The sequence below is a fragment of the Staurois parvus genome, unplaced genomic scaffold (assembly GCF_062004578.1).
Source record: "Staurois parvus isolate SC_StPar_1 unplaced genomic scaffold, SC_StPar_1.0 ptg000130l, whole genome shotgun sequence".
Lineage (NCBI taxonomy): Eukaryota > Metazoa > Chordata > Amphibia > Anura > Ranidae > Staurois > Staurois parvus.
Window position 1 is genome coordinate 4,078,306 of NW_028317926.1, and position 19,412 is coordinate 4,097,717.

The 19,412-nt window shown below is 41.5% G+C and overlaps 1 protein-coding gene across 1 annotated transcript in view; it reads right to left on the bottom strand.

The window, feature by feature from the left end:
- The window catches only part of MYRIP (myosin VIIA and Rab interacting protein), a 609,431-nt gene extending 593,910 nt beyond the window's left edge, over window positions 1-15,521 (bottom strand). Inside the window, 1 exon segment of the mRNA XM_089672529.1 lies at window positions 15,160-15,521. The gene's annotated coding sequence lies outside the window, so the exon portion shown is untranslated.
- Window positions 15,522-19,412: the final 3,891 nt, after the last annotated feature.

Here is a 19,412-nt window from a genome sequence, read left to right on the forward strand (position 1 = left end):
TGCAGGCAGTTTCTGGAGGATGAAGGAATTGATACCATTGAATGGCCCCCATGTTTGCTTGACCTAAATCCAATAGAACAACTCTGGGATATCATGTTTCGGTCCATCCAATGCCACCAGGTTGCACCTCAGACTGTCCAGGAGCAAGGTAATGCCCTGGTCCAGATCTGGGGGGCAATTTCCCAGGACACCATCCGTCATCTCATTTGGAGCATGCCCCGATGTTGTCAGGCATGCATACAAGCACTTGGGGGCCATACAAACTACTGAGTACCATTTTGAGCTGCTGCAATGAAATTTCAGCAAAATGGACTATCCTGCTGCATAATTTTTTTCACTTTGATTTTTGCGCTGTCTTTGAATTCATTTGTCTGTAGGTTGATAATTTTCATTTCCATCAAACTATTTTGTTTTTGGTAGCGTGAGGAAGGGCCTGTCAAGTTTTTATTGCTGTCTGTGTCCTAAAGTGGAGATTCCAACACTGTCCTGTTTGCTTTTGCACCAAAACAAAAAATGAGGGGAAATGTATAATTTTACATTTGTTCTCAGAACAGCAGTAGAGGGAAAATCTTCAAATGGGGACACTTGTTCTGGAGACATTTGTCTAGGGGGAGAATTTGTACTTACTTGCATGGAGCTCATCCAGTGGGGGTGTCGGGATCTGCACTGCACCTCAGGCACCTGCATCTTCCTTGTCCCTATCTTGCATTCAGTGGGAGCCGCTCAGGAGATCAGATCTGTGGGAGCCGCTGGGAGACAAGCTATCACTGTTAAACACAGAAGCTGAACTTCTGTATTTACAAGTGCTCGTGGTGGGAAGGGGGTAGAGGTCCTGACCCAGAGGTGGTGGAACTGAGTTCCACAAGTTCCATGTGAAAAAAAGCCTTGGATATACATACACTTTAACCTGTTGCTGCACATCTAGCGTCCTTGGGTCTGCTATAAATCCGATGTTTCTGTGCTGAGAGTGCTCTCACTGTGTGCTCCCAGCACAGAGACCAAGCTGTCAAAGACAGCTCTTGGTCCGTACCAACAATCAGTAGCCAGTGGGAACGGCTTCCAATCATGTAACTACTGTGACAGCCAATCACCTGATCATTTATCTTTTCCACCCACAGGTGCTCAGAACTTTTTAAAGGGACTCAAGAGTGGGTGGGAAGGGCTTAAGCATTACAGTAAGCAACCAAAGTGGCCCCATTCTACTATAAGGCTAGTCTGCCACATTCAGATGCAAATAAACTCCAATTACTGGGGGTGGCTATTTCTTAAACAAGGTGTGCAGGGGGCTAGTTTCTCTGTTGGCAAAAAATGCAGAATCTCATCGGCAGCCACCCATCTGCATAAGCCATTGCTCACAATGCATTGCTGGAGTCCCCAAACATCCTATGCAAATATTGACTTTCTAAAAGACAAAATCTTTATCTCTGCTACCTCCCAAATTACAAGGCTTACACCCAGTGATCTGATCACTTTCTTATCAATCACTACATTTGGAGAGGGGGGATAGGGTGTTCAACTTTCCCCATTTTTTTCAGAGGGTTGTGACAGCACATCGGGAAGCCAGGCACTGTCAAAGCAAACTTTAACTGATATACAGCTGCCACTCCTTTTGCTAATACCAATTATCTGGCTGTCTTTAGGCTCCATGCACACTGGACATTTTAATAACGCTGGTAACGTTAGCTGTCATGTTAAAAATGTGAGTTTTTCAGCGTTTTTTCATTAGCGTTTAGCAGTGTTTTTGCACATTTGCGTTTCTTCAGCGGTTTTTTTAGCCCCCCAATTTTTTCTTTTGGTCGAAATAGTCCAAAATGCCAGTTTGCCGCATTTTACCGTGTTTTTCCATGCCTTTCTAGAGCATTTTTACAACTAAAAAGCTCCTCTAGAAACCCACTAGTTCTGGGGGTTTTTTTCCAGCCAAAAAACGCCCCTGCAAAAAAATGTTGATTACAGTCTATGTGTGCATGGACACATAGGATAACATGCTGGGGAGTTTACTGGCTGTAGTAAAAAAAATGTCAAAAGCCATAAACAGCAGCTGTAAAAAGGTCCAATGTGCATGAGGACTTAAAGTCAACATGTTGTGAGCCACTGACCTGCAACATGCACATAAAAGGATAAAGTCCATTTCACAAAGGGCGGACTCTGATTTGCTCAGTAGGGGATCGATCTACCGATTCCCATGCTGATTGGAGCAGAGTGGGCAGATGACAGGCCCAGGTTTGCCTAGTTTCTGCAGAGTGGTCCCAGACAGAACCCACTCTGCTCTATGGACGGCCGAGAGTAAACAGACTCTGTGATAATTGTGCGTATAGTTACGGACACTGACTAACATATTTGTATTATACTCTGCAACTATCGTTCTCACTCCTTCCAGTCCCCCCTCCCTCTTGGAATGGAATGTGGTCTGTGTGTGTGCACTGGGGGTCACAAGTGAATAAGGCACAGCTGGATAAGCTTCATGGTTGTAACCCCAATTAAGCCTGGTGCCAGAGGGTCTGACAAACACTTTCATCTGCCCGGTCGTAAAACTATAACTCAGTCGTTCACTTGACAAGAAACATTATCTCAGAGTGGCCATAAAACGTACATCCCACTTGAATCACTTTTTCATACAAATTCATAAACTTCAACAGGAACAGGGCACATTAAAATAAAGCACATATTCAGATAGGTCATTTTGATACGAGTCACGTGACACCTTACATCCCTACGTGGCATCTACAAGAGAGTAGAAAGCAGATCTTTTTATTTGGAATGGCAAGATATGCCATATTTAGTGTCTGGACGTTCAGAATATGATTCTGCATATTAATCTACCAGTGGCTAGGATGCTACATGTACACATTGAAGGTTATTGACTATGGTATAAACTTGGGAGGGATTTGGTCATAGCCTGGGTCCTCCGCCTAACACCCCTCCCCAAATGAGGCCCTTGGCTTCAGTAGCCACCCCCTGCTGGGACACTAGAAAAAAGGCTGTCATGCCTGGAGAGAGAAGAAGAGATTCTCCCTTTTAACACCAGGAACCATCTTTGGGAGAAAAGACAACCTTTTGTTTCGGACACTTGGACTCTGCTTAAACCAAGGACTTCTGCAAGTATGCTACCTTCTGAAACTTCTTTCTTTTATCTCTCTGTTGTGTTATTGCTCTCTCTATTTATATATATATTTGTTACATCTTTTCTGGAAATATTTTAATTGCACCATTTTGACCTTTTTAGTAATATATCCTATATTCTGAAACTCGTTGAAACTGTCTCTAACGTTTTTAATGCAAACTAAAAGAATCCCTGTCTCTGAAGAGTGCTACCATGTGTTTCAACCCTCTGCATACATCTGTCTGCAGTGGCAGTGTGTATACAGACGCTTATTCAAACATCATAGTGTTACTGCTAAGATTTGTGAGTTTCCTCCTTCTCTGTAAAAAGGTGGTGGTAGCAGTGTGAAGGGTTAATTGTGTAATTAACCTGACCCAGTAACAATCGCTCTCAGGCTGCTGGCAGACCGATTGTGGTCCAGCGAGCTGGAAAATCTTTGTGCAGGGAGCAGCTGAGAGTGGTATTGTTACGCAAGTGGCAGTGCGGTCTTAGATTGGCTGGTGCTTCGGTCACAAGTTAGTGAAAAGGGCTGGGGTCTGACGCCGCACCGGCACAGACTCCATTGTCCATTTACACCCAACTGCCCTCAGATTTGATCTGCTGAGATGGAGGGGGGCAGGTGTAAACAGACCAAAGTCTGATTACACTCGCCAATACATAGGGCTGAATGGAGGGTCCGAAAAACTGACAGGTGGACCTTATCAGATCACTCATGTGAAAGGTGCCTACGAGTGAAGTCCTGATCTACATACTTGTTCCAGGTCAGTGCTGAAACCAACGAATCAGAGTGACATGCACAGATTTTCAGAGGCCAGCCATAGCCACATATACTGTATATTTCCTCATTTTATGTTTCCTTTAGGATAGAATGAAGCATCTTGTGTTTCTTTAAAATGGCAACAGGCTTATTTAATAGTGATGATCAGTAATAAAATTAACAGGTCTAGAAAAATCCCGCAAATGAGACAGACAGCAGCACTCAACAATTATTTCATAATGAAGTCTGTAGCATGATGGCTGCCATAGATAATGAAGTATGGCAGGTCCCTATGCCAATGAAAAACTGCTTTGCAACTCAAAGTGCATCCCTGGTCAAAATGTAAAATCATATATTCATCTCTACATTGTATTTCAAATATTTCTAGTCCACTCCAAAAATCAAAAAAATCATGACGTTTGTAAACTTACTTTGTGAAGATCTCCACGCAATTACTTCCTTGAATTCTGTGACACATATTCTCTATGTTCTGTGAGTAGACACTGATGTGTCACACATTTCATAGAGCCTGTCTTCTAAACTAGAGAGGTGCTGAGAGGCAGGGCTGGGACAAGGCGGAGGGCAGAAGGGGAAAAAGCCCCGGGTGCAACAATTAACTTACTCTGCCCGACAGATGACTTCTAGTCCTGACATCATTGAGAGGCTGGGACAGTAAAGTAGAGTGGGGCCGGTGCCGACAAATGAATGAGCATAACTTTGCAGCAGCAGATTACCTGACACATTGAAAATGTGGTGGGAGGAGCTGAGTGTACTGGGGGAGAGTGGGAGGAACTAAGTGTATTGGGGGATGGGATGAGGGGGGACTCTGTGTCCTGGGGGGTGGGAGGAGAAAAAATTCTGTTCTGGAGGGCTAAGGGGTGTGGAAGCTCTGTTCTGGTGGGCTGGGGGAAAGCTCTGCACTGGGGGTGGGAGGGGGAGAGCTTTACAGTATGTACTGGGGGGTGGGGGGAAAATGGAGTTCTGTACAATGGGGGTGACTTGGGGTGGGGGAGATCTGTAGTGGGTGGTGAGAGAAAGAGGGAGCTGGGGGTTGGAGGAGCACTGTACTGAAGGAATGGGGGCAATACTGGGGGGAGTGGGTTGCCCATCTTTGCTCAGGGCACGGGTTGACTTTGTCCTGATACTACTGAGAGGAGGAGTTTCAGGAGGTGAAGTCAGTACAGGAATCACTGCTTGCAGGCTGCAAGGTACCATGGAATATGCAGTCCTTAGAAAATGAAAGTAAACAGTAGAGGAGAAGCTTCAAAGCATGCAGGGAATTCAGGAACGTGTGGAAAGAGGACCAGCAGACTTCACACTGCCACCACCACCTTTTTGCAGAGAAAGAGGAAACTCACAAATCTTAGCAGTAACACTATGATATTAGTATAAGCATCTGTAACACACACTGTCACCACAGACACAGACAGATGTATTCAGAGGATTATTACATACAGTAGCACTCTTCAGAGACAGGGATTTTTTAGTTTGCATTAAAAACTTTAGAGACAGTTCAACACTTTTCAGAAAATAGGATTTATTACTAAAAAGGTCAAAATGGTGCAATTAAAATATTTACGGAAAAAGATGTAACAAAGATATAAAGAGAGCAATAAAACAACAGAGAAATAAAAGAAAGAAGAGTTTATCTAGGACAAGAGGCACTCCTGACCTCTGTCCACCCACAGCCCCACATTCCATTCAAAAGGGAGGAGGGAGGACAGGAGAGACAACATGGCCACGACCTAACAAGATGGCTTTCAGTGTCTATGTCTCTATTTCGCACAATCATCACAGGTCCCACCCCCCTTCCCACTGCTGCCTTTACCGGGCTCTCCTGAGAAATCGAGGAGCCCAGTAAGGATGCAACCAGTGGCATCCTAAGCCTGGCACACAGTGAGATGACCTAAAGTACTTCCTTCCACTGTGTGACATCAGAACCCGGAAGCGACGACGATTTATTCACTTCCAGTTCCGGCTCTTTGTTTACTGGCGGGTTACCAGCCAGTGAAGCAGTCTATCAGACCAATCTGTGTCTGACCGGTTGCATTGGAGCCCAAAGGAAAAGAGTACTTGTCACTGTTATTCCTGTCACAAGGGATGTTCAAACTCTTTGTGACAGCAATAAAATTGATCTTTTTTTTTTTTTTTAAATAAACAGTGTTATAATAAAATAAATAATACAATAATACAAAAAAAATTGAGGGCCCCTGCCCCCCCGTGCTCTCATGCAGTGGCGCATGCATATGTAAACAGTGACTGCGCTACACATGTGAGATATCTCGTGAGCATCAGAGTGAGAACAATAATTCTACCACTGGACCTCCCATGTAAATCTAAAGTGGTAACCTGTAAAGGTTTTTAAAAATGCCACCTATGGATAATTTTAGGTAGATTGTCACCATGATGTGAGCATTTTAAACTGTGACATGTTTGGTATATATTTACTTGGTGTAACATCATATTTTATATTCTACCAAAGCAATTAGTAATAAATTGTGTTTGTGTTTACTAAAACTCATTAATGTGTTATTTTTTCCCAAAAAAGTGCATTTGAAAAACCACTGCACAAATACCATGTGACATAAAAAATTTAAACACCCATTATTTTATTTCTTAGGGCCTTTGCTTAAAAATACATAATGTTAGAGGTTCTAAGTAATTTTCTAGAAAAAAAAGATACATTTAACATGTGGGAGAGAAGTGTCAGAATAGGCTTGGCAAGCGTTTGTAATCCCCAGACATGAAATATGAACAAAGCATATCCCTCTATAGTGTGTACTTAATTCAAATTTGTTATCAGCATGAATCACTTCTGACAAGTTTTCTTGACACCAAGGGAAAAATTGTGGCAGGGGAGGGACTGCCAGCAGATTAAAAGCCTCAGCTTTGTTTCTGTGGGCTGTGTGTAGGGTGTGTGTCTCTTCCCCCCAATCAGCTCTCAGAGCTCTCCTCACTGAGCTCTGCAGTGTGTCATTTTAGCTCTATGCCCCCTTTTTTCTGAACTTTCAGAAAAGCTTTTTAAATTCAGCACTTTGAGCAGATGTAAAAAGAGAAAACTGCAGATAAACAGGTCCAACTTATGTAGGAGGATTTGTTTCATATCTGTGTATCACCTGAGGCCGGTCACTTCACTGGGTATATGTGGGGGGTTTACAACCACTTTAAAGAGTTAGTACACCTTTAGAGAAAAAATGCAATGGTAACCTAACACTGTATACCCTCTGCACACTCAGTCCCCACTCTACTTAACTCCAGTAATCCTGAGCTATCAGTGCCCATGCAGCTGTTCCAGAGTATCTGAATTACCCCTTTTCTCCCTCTCCTCTGTGCAGAGTTGCAGGGTGGACCAGAGCAATTCACCAGCACTGACCTATTAGAACCTCTCTGGTCTGTCCCGGATGTGTTGTATAGAGTAGAGGGCGAAGAGCAGGGATTTCAAATCCCCGGACCACTAATATAATTTGACAATCAGCACCAATGGCTACCTGAATACCCAGTTAGTGACTACAACTGACAGGGCAGAGTCACTGTTTAGCTACTGCGGGGGACATTCTGTTAGTTTTTTCTTTTAATAAAGGACTTGTCAAAGACCGCGTCCTGTCTTTTTTCACACTATACTTTTTGTTTTTGTGAATGTGTAGGGGTACCAAGTACCCCATACTCATTCAACCGGGGGAGGGGGGTGGATCTGGGGGCCCCCTTCCAGATTCTGATAAGCCCCCTGCCTGCAGACCCCCACAACCACTGGCCAGGGTTGTGGGGAAGAGGCCCTTGTCCCCATCAACATGGGGACAAGGTGCTTCGGGGGGGAGCCCCCCCCCGCTCCAAAGCACCTTCCCATGTTGAGGGCATGTGGCCTGGTATGGTTCAGGAGAGGGGGGGTGCTCGCTCATCCCCTCCCCCTTTTCTGACCTGCCGGGCTGCATGCTCAGATAAGGGTCTGGTATGGATTTTGGGGGGACCCCCACGCCATTTTTTTTACATATTGGCATGGGAATTCCCCTCAAATCCATTTTTAATTGCTGGCAATTCTTTTACATTCAGCTGTCAGTGAGGAACCCCGATGACAGCTGCAACATTAACACATGGTTTTCACTACTAAAATACTGCATGACTTGATAAAATAACTCATGCGGTATTTTAGTAGCGTTTACTTTTTTCTGACCTCGCATCTACTGCTCCTCTGCCCTGTCTTGGAGCTGTCATGCTTTTATCTATTGCATGTAAAGGATTCCAATAAAGGATTCCATCCACCACATCACTGTTTTTTCGGCCAATCATCCTGTTTTTCCATTCCATTTAGGAGTATATTCTGCAGCTGCCATATTTGTGTAGCCTCAGACAGTACTACGTGAACTTGATTCCTGCTTTCATTTTTCTCCGCACTTCACCAAAAGTGTCTCATCAGACTTTAAACACACAAAGAGCTGTGTAGCCTATGCTAGGTACAAGGGAGAATCATTGAACCGAATGACCAGCACAGCAGGACGCATCAGTTGGCCACGTGAAGCTGAATCAGAATCATGGAGCTCGTTGGCCTGGGATTTCTGAACCAAAACCCAATGCAGGTTATGTTTTTAAACAAATAACATTACTTTAGACAGCTGAGTGGGCAAAGAAGATTATACATTTAGAATGTAATCTGTGTCATGCAAGGTTTGCTTTAATTACAAAGTTCTAATGTAGTGAGACAGAGGAAACCGCTTGGGAGCAAGAACAGACTCTGCTTGGAAGTAAAGCCCCATGGCATTTTTGAGAGGATTTAAACAGCTGAAAAGCCTTAAAATGTCCAAAAATCCTGAAAAATTTAAAAAATTTAGAGGAAGGTGACCCATATATTGATGATGTTTACACCAAAACAAAACAAAGCATATTGGTGGGAAACACCCTCTTGACTACCATAATAATCACCCTCACTCACTCAATGAAGAACTTCCAACAGCGTGTTAAGTTATTCAGTCAACTTAAATAATTGTGCCTTTTTTAAGCAAATCTAAACCCCAACTACATGACATTTTGTTTGCCAAAGTAATAATATGTTTTTTAAAATGCTTTTTTTTTACCATTCTGATCATTTTCATTTCAGAGTTTGTTTATTTATTACAGGTACTTAGATAGCACCATCAATTTATGCATCGCTTTACATATATATTGTACAATCTATGGTCCCTAACTCACATTCTGTAAGGGATTTCCGGCAAGGCCAATCGTGATGCGCGATCGCGCACACGCACAGCGAAGATTGGCGCCAGATGGCCTATTTAAGGAGTGTCTCTGCTCATGTTCAGTGCTGACTGGTCTTCAGCTCCCCTGTGTCCTGCTTGTTCCTGTGTGATTCCTTTGTTGCTGACCCGGCTTGTTCCTCACCTGACTCTGATTGCTCTCCTGATTGATACTGGTTCCTGACTTCGGCTCAGCTCCTGACCTTGGCTTTTCCTTCTGATTCTGTACCGTGCTGCCCGACTGTTGATGACCCTGGCTATTCCATGACACTGCTCTTGTCTCTTACCCTCACTACCTGCCTTGCTCTGGTGCACGCCTGGCAATCTACAAGACCTGCTCTGCTTGTTACTACTGTGCCTGAATCAGAGGATCATCATTCTTCCAGAGTCATCGTCTGCAAGAGCTGCAAACAACAACTACTGTTGTTCCCCTGGGTCCTAGACTCCCTCTGTTCCAACTCCAGTGGGGTCAGGGCTGGTGACACAAGTGAGGCCGACCTCGTCATTTCAGTCTCCCATCAGGTACGTGACACATTCATACATACACATACTAGGGCCAATTTAGACAGGAGCCAATTCACCTACCTGCATGTCTTTGGAGTGTGGGAGGAAACCCATGCAGGCACAGGGAGAACACACAAACTCCAGGCAGGTGGTGCCGTGGTTGGAATCCAAACCAACCAATGACCCTAGTACTGCCAGGCAGAAGTGCTAACCATTTAGCCACTGTGCTGCCCGTGAGTTGCAAAACTCCTCCAGCCTCCTGATAGTGACAGCGTTGGACCAAGCCCACACATTGTGTGTTAGCATGGCCACTTATATCAGGCATCAGGTGACAGGGTAATAACACAGGAGCACAATTGGAAGACAGAGTCTGAACCAGGACATGTCAGGATCACCTGGTATTATTTAAAAGCAGAATTAAAATGAAAAAAATTAAAAATTGTTAGCAAGCACTCTTTATTGCAGAAGACACATACAATTTCTTTTCCAAAATTAAACAAACTTAGCTGCCTGTTCACAATCTTCTTTAGAATGTACACCAGAAAGAATTAACTCATTGTGCTCATGCACAGGAGTTACAACATTTCCCACCAGCCAATGAAGACAACCAAAAACTTGCTACCCAGACGATGCCAAGGAACAGATGTCAGAGGCACCGAAGTAGCAAAGGGGGGTGGGGTAGGTTTTTGCAGACTATAGTTCTGCCTTAATAAAAGCTGAAGAAAAACATATTGAAAACAACTTTCGAAATTACTTTAGCATCTAAAAGAAGTCTCACTTCAATATTCATTACACCTTCACGCCTAAGGGTAAAACAAATCCTAATGCCTAAGCACAATTTTTCAACTTTGACATGTATTAGTAAAACCGTACATATCATCACATCTACTTTGTGCATCCAGGTGAAATATGCCTTGTTTTTTTCAGGACAAATTGGACTTTTATTTGGTGGTGAATGGTAATGAATATCTCCTGATTTTTCTTTTTATTATCAAAGGAAAACTGCCCCAAAATAGTAAAAAAAATATATATTTTTTAAATTTAGCAGTATATTTCTTGTTACTTCCATAACCTACCACCAAAGAACAACCCAAAATCATTTCTCGCGCTCTTGACAACTGCAGTGATACCACATATATGTATGTTATTTGCTGTTTGTGCCCGTAGTACAGCCCAGAAACAATAGTGCACATTTTGCTTTTTTTTTGTTCTGCCTAAAACACACTGACACTAACTGACACTGACAATAATTTAAAATCTTGCCCAAAATATACTGATCCTGACCTTTGACCCTGACATTTGACCTTTACTTTACCCAAACACTAACCCTGACACTGACCTATATCAAACTTTGATCTTTTAATATTTATTTATTATACACACTGTTGTGATGGCTATGAGCAATACAAAAAATGTTTACAAATTGAATATAAAATTATTAAAAAACAATTTAACATACTGTCACCAGTAAGTATCCCTGATCACTGCTACACCCATCATATGATGAAGCTTTACTGCACTGGTGACAGGATTTTAAAAAAATGTGAAAAAAGCATTTTATTTAATTACTTCATTTTCCACAAAATTTTTACAACAAAAATTACAAGTGCGAAAAACTTCCCACGCCTCTTACTAAATACCTTGGGCTGACTACCATTTTTAAAAAGGGGTCATTTGGGAGGTATTTGTACTGTCCTGGCATTTAAGGCCGTCACTACATCAGGACTGATCAACTTTCAAAAATATTTACCATAGTTTGTGGAATCTATAACTTTCACACAGACGTAAAATTATACACTGATTTGGGTTATTTTTACCACAGAAATGTAGCAGACTACAGTTTGGTCTACATTTACTAAAAAAGATTTCTTTGCAAAATTTAATAACAGACAGAAAAGGCGTTTTTTTCAAAATTTTCAGTATTTTTTCCATTATAAAGCAAGAAAATAAAAAACCCAGCGGAGATCAAATACCAGCAAAAGAAAGCTCAATTTGAGGGAAAAAAATTTATAGAAATTTTATGTTGGTACAGTGTTGCATGACCGCACAATTGCCAGTTAAAGTAGCACAGTGCTGAATAGCAAAAAAATGCCCTGGTCTTGAATGAGGTCACTGTAGGACCTAAAGTCAAAAATACGTACCTCTGTTCCATTGTTCCAACGCCCATAAAATTTCTCACCAGGGCCGGCATCTTCTCACTGTTTTCTTCTGGGTGCCGATCTTGATTAGCATGGGATGATTTCACTTCCACATGGGCACTTTGCCGGAAATGTAAACTGAGTGACGCATGCGCAGCTCAGTGTACATTTTGCAGGAGATTCCTATCAGACAGGTAAGTATGCTTTATTGCAGAAGAGACATTGCCATCTCTTCTGCAATAAATAGCCTGTCTGTTTGCAATTCTTTTTTAACTTTAGTTCCACTTTAGTGGTTATGTGCTCTCACTGGCTCCTAAAAAATATGGCTTTCTCTGCAAATGTACATTATATTATGCCTCCCTTACTCAAAAGTATTTATGCCATCATAATCTTACTGCACAACTGAGAATACAGAAACATGAAAAAATAATTACCCAAGCAATGCCCTCTCATACTGTATATATTGTGCACATTGCAGCAGTGACAGGTAACACTTGAATGTAACACACAACAGTGAGACAAGTCGGCCACCACAAGAGTCTACCACCTACAAGGTGCTCTCCGCATGAAGGACATATCAATGTCTTGCACTCTGTTTCATTTTTATTCTTGGAGTTTTTAACTGGTAAGGAGAAAAAAAGAAAGCAAAAAAATATTTGCACTTCACTGTCAACAGTGATTATGTTTAAGAAAGTAAAATAGATGCCCTTGACAAAGGATGCTTGTTAAGGTGAGAGCCTTATTTTGTAGAGTACTTCAAACAACTAGATCTGTTTATGAATTTGCAGTCAGTCAAGGAACAGGTGAATATAACAAATGCAAGTCTATGTCCTAAGGTCATTGTAATCAATCAACATTACACCACCAATGGGAACCTCAATGGTTCTTCACATTGTCCACCAAAGTTTATGTTACAGCAGACAGTTATGAACCTAAAACACTTAAGCAAATCCCAATTAGCCTTTTATCTGATTCATATTTTTATTTTAAACAATCATCACAACACCATCAATGTAAGCCTCAGTCTTCATATGGACCACCAAAGGCTATGTTACAACAGGTAGTTCTAAGCCTACAATAGTGACATAAAGCCCAATCAGCTTTTTTTCTAAATAATAGTTTAATTTTTTTATCAATCAACAATAGCACATCAATGGGAAGCTCAATTATTCTTCACAACGGCCACCAAGGACACATTATGAAAGTTTTGAACCTAAAATACTGACGTAAAGCCCAATTAGCCTTCTAATACATTTTTTTTTTCATTTTAATCAATCAGCAGTACACCATCAACAGATACTTCTGTGACCCTTCACAATGACCACCAAAGAATATATTGCCACAGATAGTTATAAACCAAAAGTAATAAAAATGCAGGAAAAGGGAGGAGGGGATACAAAAAAAAGATAAAGTGGAGGAGAATAAACTCCTTTGTCACCCTTAAAGTTCCGCCCACTTTCTTTTCATTAGTGAGGAGTTCATTCTCCTCCCCTTTATCTTTCTTTGTATCCCCTTCTCCCTTTTCCTGCATTTTTGTTGCCATTTGGGATGCGGTGCCCTTGAGCTCCCCTCTGAATCCCAGAATTCTTGGCCCAAAAGTAATAAAGTAAAGCCCAATTTGTTTTTTTTCTTATCTAAGTCATGTATTCATTTTAATCAATCAACAGTACACCATCAATGATATCCTCTATGGCTCTTTACGTTGACCATCAAAGTTCAAGTTACAACATATAGTTTTGAAACCAAAATAGTAAGGTAAAGCCCAATTAGCTTTTTATCTAATTACTATTTTCATTTTAATCAATCAACAGTACTCCATCATTGGGAACCTTGATGACTCTACACGTTGACCACCAATGGCTATGGTACAACATATAGTTTAAACCTAAAACAGTAAAGCTCAATTAGCGTTTTATCTAATAATTTTTTTTAATTTATTCAATCAATCAACAGTACAACACCAATGGGAACCTCGATGACTCTTTACATTGACCACCAAGGGCTATAATACAACATTTAGTTTAAACATAAAACAGTAAAGTATAGCTCAATTAGCTTTTTAATTAATTATTATTTTCATTTCAGTCAATCAACATTAGTTTACAACATATAGTTTAAACCTAAAACAGTGAAGTAAAGCTCAATTAGCTTTTTATCAAATTATTATTTTCATTTTATTCAATCAATCAATCAACAGTGCACCACCAATGTGAACCTCGATGACTCTTTACATTGACCACCAAAGGCTAAGGTACAACATATAGTTTAAACCTAAAAGAGTAAAGTTAATCTCAATTAGCTTTTTATTTAATTATTATTTTCATTTTTGTAAATCAACAGTACGCCACCAATGGGAACCACGATGACTCTTTACATTGACCACCAAGGGCTATACTACAACATATAATTTAAACCTAAAACAGTGAAGTAAAGCTCAATTAGCATTTCATCTAATTATTATTTGCATTTTATTCAATCAATCAACAGTACACCATCAATGGGAACCTTGATGACGCTTCACGTTGACCACCAAGGACTATGTTACAACAAATAGCTTACACCAAAAACATTACAGTAAAGCCTAACTAGCTTTCAATCTAATTATTATTTTCAGTTTATTCAATTAACAGTATGCAGCTCATGGAAACCTCAACTCTTCACCTTGGTCACTAAAGGCTATGTTTAAGCAGATGATTATGAATCCAGAATATTAAAGCCCAATTAGCTTTTTGTATAATTAATATATTCCGTCTAATTAAATATTTACTAAAATTCATTCAATTATTATGTTCATGCATGCAAAACTGACTGTAAAAATGTTTCACTATATCCATCAACTGTTTTCACTTACCATTGCTCTGCCAAGGGTGGCATACTTGATACCTGCCATACTCCAGGTATTTATAACTGTCTATGGCACTGATTCCATTTAATGCTACTTATTCAGCTTAATAAGGACCGATGGTTTGATAATACATGGGCAGTAGAATCATGATTTTCCACGACTTTACTAGATCAATATACAAACCCATTTTAAGAGAGAGGCTATTTTTACCATTAAAATAACTAGGCTTGCATCTGTTTCATCCTTCCTTCTCCTTGGACCATTCCCTCTGGCTCATCCATAAAGCCCATTTCTATCCAAGTGCACCAAATAATTCCACTGCCAACAGAAACATGCTGCCAGAATGAAAGTAACTTAAAAACTAGGACATACTGCCTGACCTCCAAGCAGCAATACTATGAGCATGCATCTGGAATACAGTGAGCTATAGTAGAGCACAGCAGAATTTTCTTTCATGGCATTGGTGATTGCCACCTCTCTGCTTCCAAACTCCTGATCCAAGAACACCCGCAGTGTATGCCCCTTGGGATGGAGGGAGGATGCTCAGCCCACACCCTTCCTAATACAAGGGGTACATGGTAAAATGATACCTGTGTGCCAGTTTAGCTGGAGGGCAGCGAGGACAGGGTACTGCCAGGGATTGCTGAGCTATGGCAGGGATGAGATGTCAAAGGCTCCGGTGATTGCAGCTGCCTGGATGGTGGTGGGTTGCAGTAGACTCCTGCGGGCTTGGCTACTGGAAGATGCGGAGCGCTGCTTGTAGATGACAGCCGGTAATTGTATATGTGTGTGTGAGAGTGTGTGTGTGTGCTGCGCCGCTCCCACTCTGCCCAATGAAGGCTCTCCGGACCGGGTCACTGTTCTGTGCTGAGCCGGCTTTATGAGAAATACGGCATCCCCGCTTCTCCGCAGACGTGCAGGCTCCTGATCTGTCCCTGCTGGCACCTAGGTGGTGCTGTGCCTGGAATGTGGACTGAGCATGCTGCCTGTCATCTGCTGGTTACTTTGTATCCCATCAGAACACATACAAAATAGAACATACAAAACACAAACAGATCACTTGCGCTCCAGCTCTAAAAAATCATTAAAAAAGAAGAAAAAAAGCAGCTAGCATTTTAAGCAGGCCAGGCCCATCATAAGGCTCCGTGCACACTGGGCATTTTTAATAATGCTGTGTAAAGTCACATTAACCTCTGATTTCACTGCACACTGTGAGCTTCTCACATAGTGCACTAGAAGCTGCTGCAAGTCTGATGATATTTTCAGACCCTCCCAGCAGTCATTGCATAGTGAAGCATAGGGACCTATTGAGTAGATCATTAGGTCTAAAATAAGTTATATAATGAAAACAGAAATGGGTTATTTAACCTCTCTAGCGGTCTGATTATGTCCATATTTCTGTGCTCAAAGCGGTACATTTTTTTGCATGGAAATATGTCATTTTTTTATTCTAGGCCTGTAATGTTTAAGAATAACTCACTGAAATCTGTCCGAACAAAAGTCTAGTAAACATTCCGGGTATGTTAAAATTTGAAACACGAAATCATAAATTATAATTTAATAAATAATCATAAAAAATAATAATATAGTAATAATACATTTAATTCAATAATATAATCAAACCAAAAACACTGAAATTTGAAATATAGCACCAAGTTCGCACATCACTGAGCAAAGCCGCAAAATCGTTTTCAGTGTCTGATGACGAATTTCCCCACGAATCATTATTACTCAATTCTGCAAGTGGTTCTAATTTACTATCACTGTTCTCTAGCTGGTCTAAAACCACTTTTGACCGAAAGGGACGCTTTTTGGACGCCATGGACTTTTCTCAGTTTCCAGGCAGAAAGAACAGTAAAAATGTAGGCAGGGCACAGGACAAAGCACTCGGGACAACATGTATGTGAAATGGTTTGATACAGTAATGTTTTACTATGTGATTTTAGTGAATTTAGTGAATGTCACCTTTAAAATTTTCAAATTTCCCGCCAGTGCCGTCCCCGTACGTCCTGACGTCGCAGGGAACGGAACCCAGAAGACAGATGCCGCCATCGGCCAGAGGACATTGCCGGGGACGCTGCAGGGGGGACATCGCGGGAGCAAAGGACAAGGTAAATGCAGAAGAGATCCCGGAGTAATGCTGCAGTGTATTCCCAAGTGTAGCTCGGGGTTACCGCTTGTGGTACTGAAACTTTACCCCGAGCTACACTCGGGAATACCTCCAGGGAGGTTAAAAACATGAGTTTTTCAGCGTTTTTTAGCATTTTTGCATCAGCGTTTAGCCACATTTTTTTCCACGTTTGCATTTTTTAACATTGTCTTACACTCACAAGAAAAACCAAAAAATTATGCTTTGCCAGATTTTACCACGTGTTACCACATTTTACAGCGTTAGAACGCTTTTATGGCTAAATTCGCATGCATACTGGATGTTTTTCCAGCTGCTGTTTTTGGCTTTTGGCATTTTTTTCTACAGCCAATAAAATCACCAGCATGTTATCCTATGTGTCCATGCACTCATAGACTGTAGTCAGTGTTTTTTTGGCTGGAAAAAACCTCAGAACTAGTGGGTTTCTAGAGAAGTATTTTAGGCTCTATGCACGCTAGGTGTTTTAATAACGCTAGTAGCGTTAGCTGTGTAAAGTTGCATTAAAAACGTGAGTTTTTCAGCTTTTTTTTGTGTTTTTGCATCAGTGTTTAGCCATGTTTTTCCGCGTTTGTTATTTTTAGTAGTTTTTAGCATTTTTATACACACACACAAAATTTGCTAAAAAAAATGGAAAAAATGCCGGTTTGCCGCTTTTTACCACATTTTACCGCTCTTTACCATGGTTTTCAGTGTTAGAGCATATTTATGGCTAAATCTGCATGCACACTGGATGTTATCCCAGCTGCTGTTTTTGGCTTTTGGCATTTTTTTCTACAGCCAGTAAACTCACCAGCATGTTAGCCTATGTGCCCATGCATACATAGGCTTTAATCAGCTAGTAGCGTTAGCTGTGTAAAGTTGCGTTAAAAACATTAGTTTTTCAGCTTTTTTTAGTGTTTTTGCATCAGTGTTTAGCCATGTTTTTCTGCGTTTGTGGTTTTTGGCATTTTTTTACACACACACACACAAAATTTGATTAAAAAAATGTGAAAAAATGCCGGTTTGCCGCGTTTTACCACATTTTACTGCTTTTTACCGCTTTTTACCATGTTATTCAGCATTAGAGCGGTTTTATGGCTAAATCCAAATGCACACTGGATGTTTTTCCAGCTGCTGTTTTTGGTTTTTGGCGGTTTTTTGTACAGCCAGTAAACTCCCCAGTATGTTATCCTATGTGTCCATGCACACATAGCCTTTATCAGCGTTTTTTGGCCCAGAACCAGTGGGTTTCTAGAGGAGTTTCTTAGGCACCATGCACACTGGGCGTTTTAATAATGCTGGTAGCGTTAACAGGGGCGTATTTACCACAATGCAAACAAGGCTTTTGCCTAGGGCGACATTTTTCAGGGGGGCTGCACTGCCCTTTAGAAGAATGAACACACGCTGCATGGGGACCAGGTGGGATCCAAGAGAGCCTGTGGGCTGCTTGACGGTGTGTGCAGAGCCCCACTCTCATTCCCAGGGATATCCAGAGCTGTGAATGTGAGTGCCTGTGAATTTCTCTCTCTTGCCAGAGATGGGAGGGGGGTGGTGGCAAGTGTATGGGGGAGGCGGTGGTAGTGGAAGGCTCTCTTGGCCAGGGGGGGGGTGGGGGTGGGCAGGTGGTGTATGCTGGTGTCAGGCTCTCTCCTTTGGGGGGGAGGTTATTGGTCGGTATTGGTCGCTGCACAGTGGGAGGGGGGATGTGTTGGTCAGTGTCAGGCTCTCTCCTTTGGGGGGGGGGGGGGTATTGGTCGGTGTTAAGCTCTCTCCACAGTGGGAGGGGGGATGTTTTGGTCGGTGTCAGGCTCTCTCAGCGGGAAAGGTTGGGGCAGCCTATTTTTGTGTTGCCTAGGGCATCACAAAACATAGATACACCATTGAGCATTAGCTGTGTAAAGTTATGTTAAAAACGTGAGTTTTTCAGTGTTTGTACATCAACGTTTAGCTGTGTTTTTCCGCATTTGTGGTGTTCAGCATTTTTTAGCATTTTTTTACACATACACAAAAAATTTGCTCAAAAAAGGACAAAAATGCTGGTTTGCTGTGTTTTACCGCATTTTACCGCATTTTACCGCGTTTTACCATGTTTTTCAGTGTTAGAGCATTTTTATAGCTTAGGTCCTCATGCACACTGGACATTTTTACAGCTCCTGTTTTTGGCTTTTGGCATTTTTTTCTACAGCCAGTAAACTCCCCAGCATGTTATTCTATGTGTCCATGCACTTTTGGGCTTTTTTGAGCAAATTTTTTGTGTGAGTGTAAAAAATGCTTAAAAATGCTAAAAACCACAAACGCGGAAAAACACAGCTAAACGCTGATGCAAAAATGAAAAACTTGCACAGCTAACTCTATGAGCATTATTAAAACTCCCAGTGTGCATTGGAGCCTTAAAAAACTCCTCTAGAAACCTACTAGTTCTGGGGGTTTTTTTGCAGCAAAAAAACACCCCTGCCAAAAAATGCTGATTAAAGTCTATGTGTGCTTGGACACATACGATAACATGCTGGGGAGTTTACTGGCTTTAGAAAAAAATCACCAAAATCCAAAAACAGCTGCTGTAAAAACATCCAGTATGCACGAGGACTAAAAATATATAACAATAAGCAGGGCTTTTTTTCTCAGAGAATAGATGCAGGAACTCCCTCCTTCTGAGTCACCCCTGTCCCCACCCCCTACCGACCTTTGAGCATCGTCACTTGGTTCCACCTCCCA